Source organism: Nannospalax galili, unplaced genomic scaffold (genome assembly GCF_000622305.1).
Source record: "Nannospalax galili isolate Female #2095 unplaced genomic scaffold, S.galili_v1.0 scaffold1562, whole genome shotgun sequence".
NCBI lineage: Eukaryota > Metazoa > Chordata > Mammalia > Rodentia > Spalacidae > Nannospalax > Nannospalax galili.
The window spans coordinates 276,488-282,296 of NW_008348281.1; the positions used below are offsets into that span (position 1 = coordinate 276,488).

The 5,809-nt window shown below is 42.3% G+C and overlaps 1 long non-coding RNA gene across 3 annotated transcripts in view; it reads right to left on the reverse strand.

Moving 5' to 3' along the window:
- Window positions 1-1,980: 1,980 nt before the first annotated feature.
- Window positions 1,981-5,809, reverse strand: part of LOC115072367 — a 27,759-nt gene continuing 23,930 nt past the window's right edge. For 2 of the 3 annotated variants that reach the window (XR_003851411.1, XR_003851409.1), the window contains one exon: window positions 4,079-5,129. This is a non-coding gene — a long non-coding RNA (uncharacterized LOC115072367). Of the gene's footprint in view, window positions 2,186-4,078; window positions 5,130-5,809 lie in introns of those variants that run through there. The other variant, XR_003851410.1, reaches the window with a different exon arrangement.

Here is a 5,809-nt window from a genome sequence, read left to right on the forward strand (position 1 = left end):
ATGAGGCAGCGAGACACAGATGAAGACTATGCTGTACAAGAGAATGAGGGAGGCTGCTGTCAGTGTGCTGTTCAGGCTTCCAGATGATGGGAAGAGCACTGTCCCTGTTATGGAGGGGGAAGGGCAAGGCCTCCGATATGGAGGGCATTTGCTGTAACTTAACGCTCTCCAAACTTCAAACTTAGTCCTATTCAAACCTCCCTCCACACTGACACACAGAATCCACCTCATAATTACTCTTTATCAATTTGGCATCTGTATGCATCTTCTTAAACTTTCATCTGCAGATAAAGACAGTGCACAGGGTCCTGCTTGTGTTCAATACAGCACAGTCTTCTGTGTGGAATCCAGAAAGGCAGAAAAGTCCTTAGCTAACGATTAGGCTTCTTGCATCCCTGTAACTTAGAAACTGTGATATAAAGTTAACAATACTGAAACAAAGTGGTTCACAGAAAACCTATCATGTATAATGTGAAGGGAATGGGGGGACTGAAGAAATAAAGAATGAAGGATGATGATGACAGATAGATAAATCATAAACACATAGCGTTGACGTATGCTCCAAACACCTCTGTAACAATATATGGAAGAAATGACACGTAGAGTCCTCATTTCTGTCTAGTGGCATGGTCAGTTAATGGCACTTACAACTTTCTTTTATGGCTCCTTTGAAGTTATCAAATATCTCAACTGAACCTTGTCTTTTCTTTTGGGCTATAGGAAGGACAAAATGCACAAATCATATGTTACAGGGATAATTCCATCGCCATCCAAAGTGCTAAGCTGAGTGAAATCAGCATGTATGGCTCCTACCTGAGGACCCTGCTCCTTATTGCATTTAAGTTTCCAAGTTCACCATCTATTGCTCCTGCTGTGATGTCTGGCCTGCTGGGAACAGCAACCTCGGATCTCTGAGCATCGTAGTGCTTCCCCCAGAAAACTCTCACAGCCCTGGCGACAGGCGTGTGTTCTGCACACTTCCATGTGGCTAAATAGGTCTTCAATGTCAAATCACTCTAACCTTGTAATCTCCCTGAGCCCTTGAATCCTTTCTTCCACATCCAAGAAAATAGCATTTCAAATTTCCTTACTGTGCACTAATCTGTCCATTTGTTCGGGCATGCAAAAATAGAAAGTCCTTTCTATGTGTACCATGAACATGGAATATGTGCTGAGTGGACTTGATTTGATAGAGTAGCTGTATCCAATTCTACATCCAGTCCAGCGTTAGCACACACCCATTATACACGTTCCCACCTCTATGACAGATTTCTGTTTTAAGTCCATGAACTTCAGTAGCTCTTGATAAACATAGCACACCTCCATTTGGGCTTTGCTTCACACCCAACTTTGCATGCTCCTGGTACTGAGCTTATTCTTAGGTTTGGAAGGTGGTGGGATGAGGGTCCTGAGAGGCAGAAGCTGCTTTAGGGGAACTATTTGTGCTTTCCCAGACTAGTCAGGGTTAACATTCCCAAGCAAGGGCAGACAGGCTGAGTCTACTGGCGGGGAACATCCTCAGAGTTCAGTACGCAGTCTCTCCTCCTTCACAGGGTCTCCTGAGCTCATGCTTTTCTGTTCCATTTTTGTCCAGTAGCATTGGAACAACCAACCTGCCTCACTACATTCATTTGATAAAAATTTTAGAAGTATCATTCCAGGGACACACAGATTCTTGCTTTTTATGAGCGTGTAACTGTGATTTTAGAATGGTGATAGAGGTTGTGTTTCTCTGTTGCCAGATCAAACACATGCTGAAACAAACCAATCAGGATGTTTAAATCTAATCAAATTAGGAAGAAAATTTCAGAAACTCAAGGTTCCACTAAATAATTCATTCTTATGATTCTTTCCCTCTAGAATCACTCATGGCATCAAAATCTGCATTGGTTAGAGCTCTCCAGAGCATCAGAAACAATCAACAATCAAAGATATATTTGTATATAGAATGAGAAACCAAACTTTTGTGCTATCTGTGTCTTCAACTGATTGCATGAGACTCACCCATATTGTCATTTCAGTGTCAGCTTCATCATAACACACTCCATGGTAGCATCATGTTAAGAGGCGCAAAAGGGCCCCATGGAGTTGCTTCTCCTTTCCCTTCTCCCAACCTTCGCACTTCCTGCTCTTCACCAGCTTCCTCTTCCTTTGCACAGAGTCCAGGTTGGAGAACTACTAGATCCTGAAGTTTGGGAGAAAGTTTACTGAGAAAAAAATAATCAGAACAAATAACAAATCCACGATGTTTGGAGAATTAGAAGGGAATCCTTTTATTTAAAAAAAAATCATTTAATCTTTTGTCTCTCAAACAATATTTTAGCAATATTTTTAGGATTTTTCAGAGTAATTACATTTTCCCCCTTTCCCCTAAAGCAGAAGTTAAATTGGTGCTGTGCCCTTCACAGAATGAAGAGAAAGGATGTTGTCAGGCTCAGGCCCTCTCGGGGAGTAGAGATTACATTTATTTCAAAGGAAGTGTACAAGTTGCCTTTTTTGGTCAGCAGGCAGCCTACTAAAATGCTTATTTATCAGAAGGTGAAAAGGCAGGATCCATGTGTATAGATTGGTGCTTAAGGCTGACAGAAGAACAGAGAGACGATGAAGCTAAAGGATCTAGAAGTATCCGGGCACAGTCAGAGTAAATAAGCACTGCAGGCCCCACGGCTACAGCCGAGGATCGAACGAATGGCAGCTGTGCGTTGTCTGGGGCGATTATCCAGGAAGAGGGACAGGATACTTTCTCAGCAGCAAATTTTCGGAATAGCACCATGATTTTTCTAATCCCAAATAACATGAGCTTTTTACAAATAGTGAAGTCACATATTTTGAAATTTACTGCACTGACCTGACTCAGAGTTCTAGTTCACTACCCTGCTTCATATCACTGGACTAAGTAGAATCTCTGAGATAGGAGTATAACATAGAATTTTAAAATCAGCGATGGAAAGAATCTGACAGACTACAGCCATTTGATCAATGGCTGTGGAGAATTAAGGGTTCAAATTTTCAAGGCCCCTCATTGTTGAAAATTAATTTTTAGGTTTTAGAGGAAAACACTTTTGAAACAACTCTTGACGTCTCTAATGCCATAAAAAATTTATAGCCACTTTTGAAAGAGATCTATCTTTGCTCTGGAAATTGTTATTGAGTATCTTAGAGCTGTAATGAAATGCTTCTTCTAAAAAAAAGAGAGGGGGTGGGGAGATTACTCAGCGGTTAAGAGCACTGACTGCTCTTGCAGAGGATCGAGGTTCATTCCCAGCACCCACATGGCGGCTAAAAACTGTTCTTAACTCCAGTTCCAGGGGAATCGGAAGCCCTCTTTTGACCTATGCGGCATTGCATGACACAGGTGCTCTCACATACATGCAGGCAATACACTCATACACATAAAATAAAAATAATAAAATATTTTTAAAATAAAAAAACTATTAATGAAATTATACTTAAATGAATTTCCACGCGATGTCTTTTCATAATTGAATTCATAGATTTTGAAGGTCCCAACATTCATTCAGTGTTATAATTCAGCTAGCAGCATCTCTGTCCATGGTCAGGTGTGAGCAAGTCTGTGGTTGTGAATCACATCCCCTATGAAGAATTGTGACCTACTGGGAAGGCGATATCAACCATTTGTGTTCACCTAATCATCCTGAAATGTGGAAAATACATAGATTCCACCCAAAACTAATGAGAAACCAGAGCAAACACAACACATTCTTTGCCCTTTTCTGTTCCAAAGATCCTTGTTTGTTTGCTTGTTTGTTTATTTAACAGGGTCTCAAAATTACATAGCTCTGCCTGGCCTGCCACTTGCTATGTAGACCAGGCTGGCTTCAAAGTCACAGAGTACTGGGATTAAAGGGTATGTGCCATCATGCCTGTCTTGTTATTTTACCTTTCTTTTTTTAAAAACTTATTTTCGTATGTGTGTGTGCATGAGTAGCTGCAGGTGAGTGCAGTGCCATCAGAGATCAGAAGAGGGTATTGGATCCCCTATAGTTTGGAGTTACAGGTGGTTGTGAGATGTCAGATGTGGGTGCTGGGAATCAAACTCTGATCCTCTGCAAGAGCAGTTTGTACTCTTACAAGGACCTATCTCTTCAGCCCTATGTTATTATTATTTTTTTAATACCTTTACTTTTAGACAGTGCATTAGTTAGGATTCTGTATAGGAACAGAACTGATAGAATGAACATAAAAAAATCAATGTATTAAATCAGTTTAAGTTGAAATGTAACATTTCTCTCAGAACTGAGAGGCTGGGAACCTGGTAGTTGCTGAGTCCTTAAACTGGGTGTTGCAGCCATCCCAAATTGTTACCAAAAACCTTGTCAGGTTCCTGAACTGCCGCTGACCGTTAGTCAATGATGGGAAGGCTGGAAACACTGGTTTTGATGTAAGTGAAGGACTCAGCAGTGGCAAGAGGGTAAATTAAGTCTGTGGTAAAAGGAAAGATCAAGCCAGCAAAAGGTGATCAGTCTTCGGCTGCCACGCCCCCTTTTTATCTGGGTTCCGACCAGATGGTGCTGCCCGCATTTGAATATGTCTTATCAAATCAGTTAAGGCAATCAGAAAAGTTTCTCAGTTGAGGCTCCCTATTCAGGTGGTTCCAACTGGCATGAAAATCAATCATCACAAGCAGTTCAAGTTCACAGCAAAGCTGTGAACAAGACACAGAACTCACTGTATCCTCCCTGCCATGTGCCTGTGGAGCCTTCTGAAGTACCAACATATTGGTTTGGACAATTGCCCAGTGACATCCCTCACCCTTTTAGTAACTTTCAAGAGTTTCATTGCTGGAAAAAATCCTCTGTGCTCCACCTACGCATTCCTCTCCCACGCACCCACCCAGCCTTTGTCTTCAGTTTTGCCTTTCCCAGAATGCCGTATGGTTGGAGATATGTAGGAGAGAGGTCCAGTCTGGCTTCTGAACATAGTTACCTAACTTAAGGTACCTCTGTGTTTTTCCAAGACTTGATAACCAGGCTGATTCCATTTGATGTTCAATTTCGGTCCACACTGAAGACTGGGAGCACTGGGCATGGTCACAGGAATACTACAGCAAACAGAGGCAGAGGCGTACTTGAAGCTTTGTTTTCTGGAGACCAAGAGACGAGGCTGTTCTACAACGTAGAGTTTTGGAGTTAGAATTACAAAAGGTCCTGAAAGGAGAGCACAGCGCCGCGGCCTGCCTGGCCTTTTCAATCACCATAAGGTCAAGGGCAGGAATAAAATAGAAGGAGAGCACAGCACCGCCGCCTGCCTGGCCTTTTCAATCACCATAAGGTCAAGGGCAGGAATAAAATAGTTTGATTCAGTATAAAAAAATGTGAAACGTTAAATCATTGCCCATGAAGCCCTGGTGAACTCCCTAATCCCTAAAGAAAGCTGGAGAAGCAGCAGGGGTGGAATTGGCAGTCGGTTCTCACAGGATTGTTATTTAGTGTCAACTACATCTTGCAGTGTTCTTGCCACTGTGGACACCAAAAACAGAGTTCCCTCCCTCCTCCCTAGCCCCAAGGAGAAGAGGTAGGTAGTGAGCAGTTACACAGATAAATAGATAAGATTAGGTAGTGAAAACTACTAAGAGGAATCAAATGGTGTGATGATCTAGACAGCAATGGAGGTTAAAGGATGTGTAACACCAGGGATGGCCAAGGGAACTTAGTAAGGAAAGAGCAAGCACACTGAGGGGCAGATGGAGCAGCCGGGCAGGGCTGGGCAGGCAGGGCAGAGGAGTAAGGGAAAGTCTGGATGATGTGTTAGCTCTCTGCCACTGTGACACAACATCTGAAATAATTCA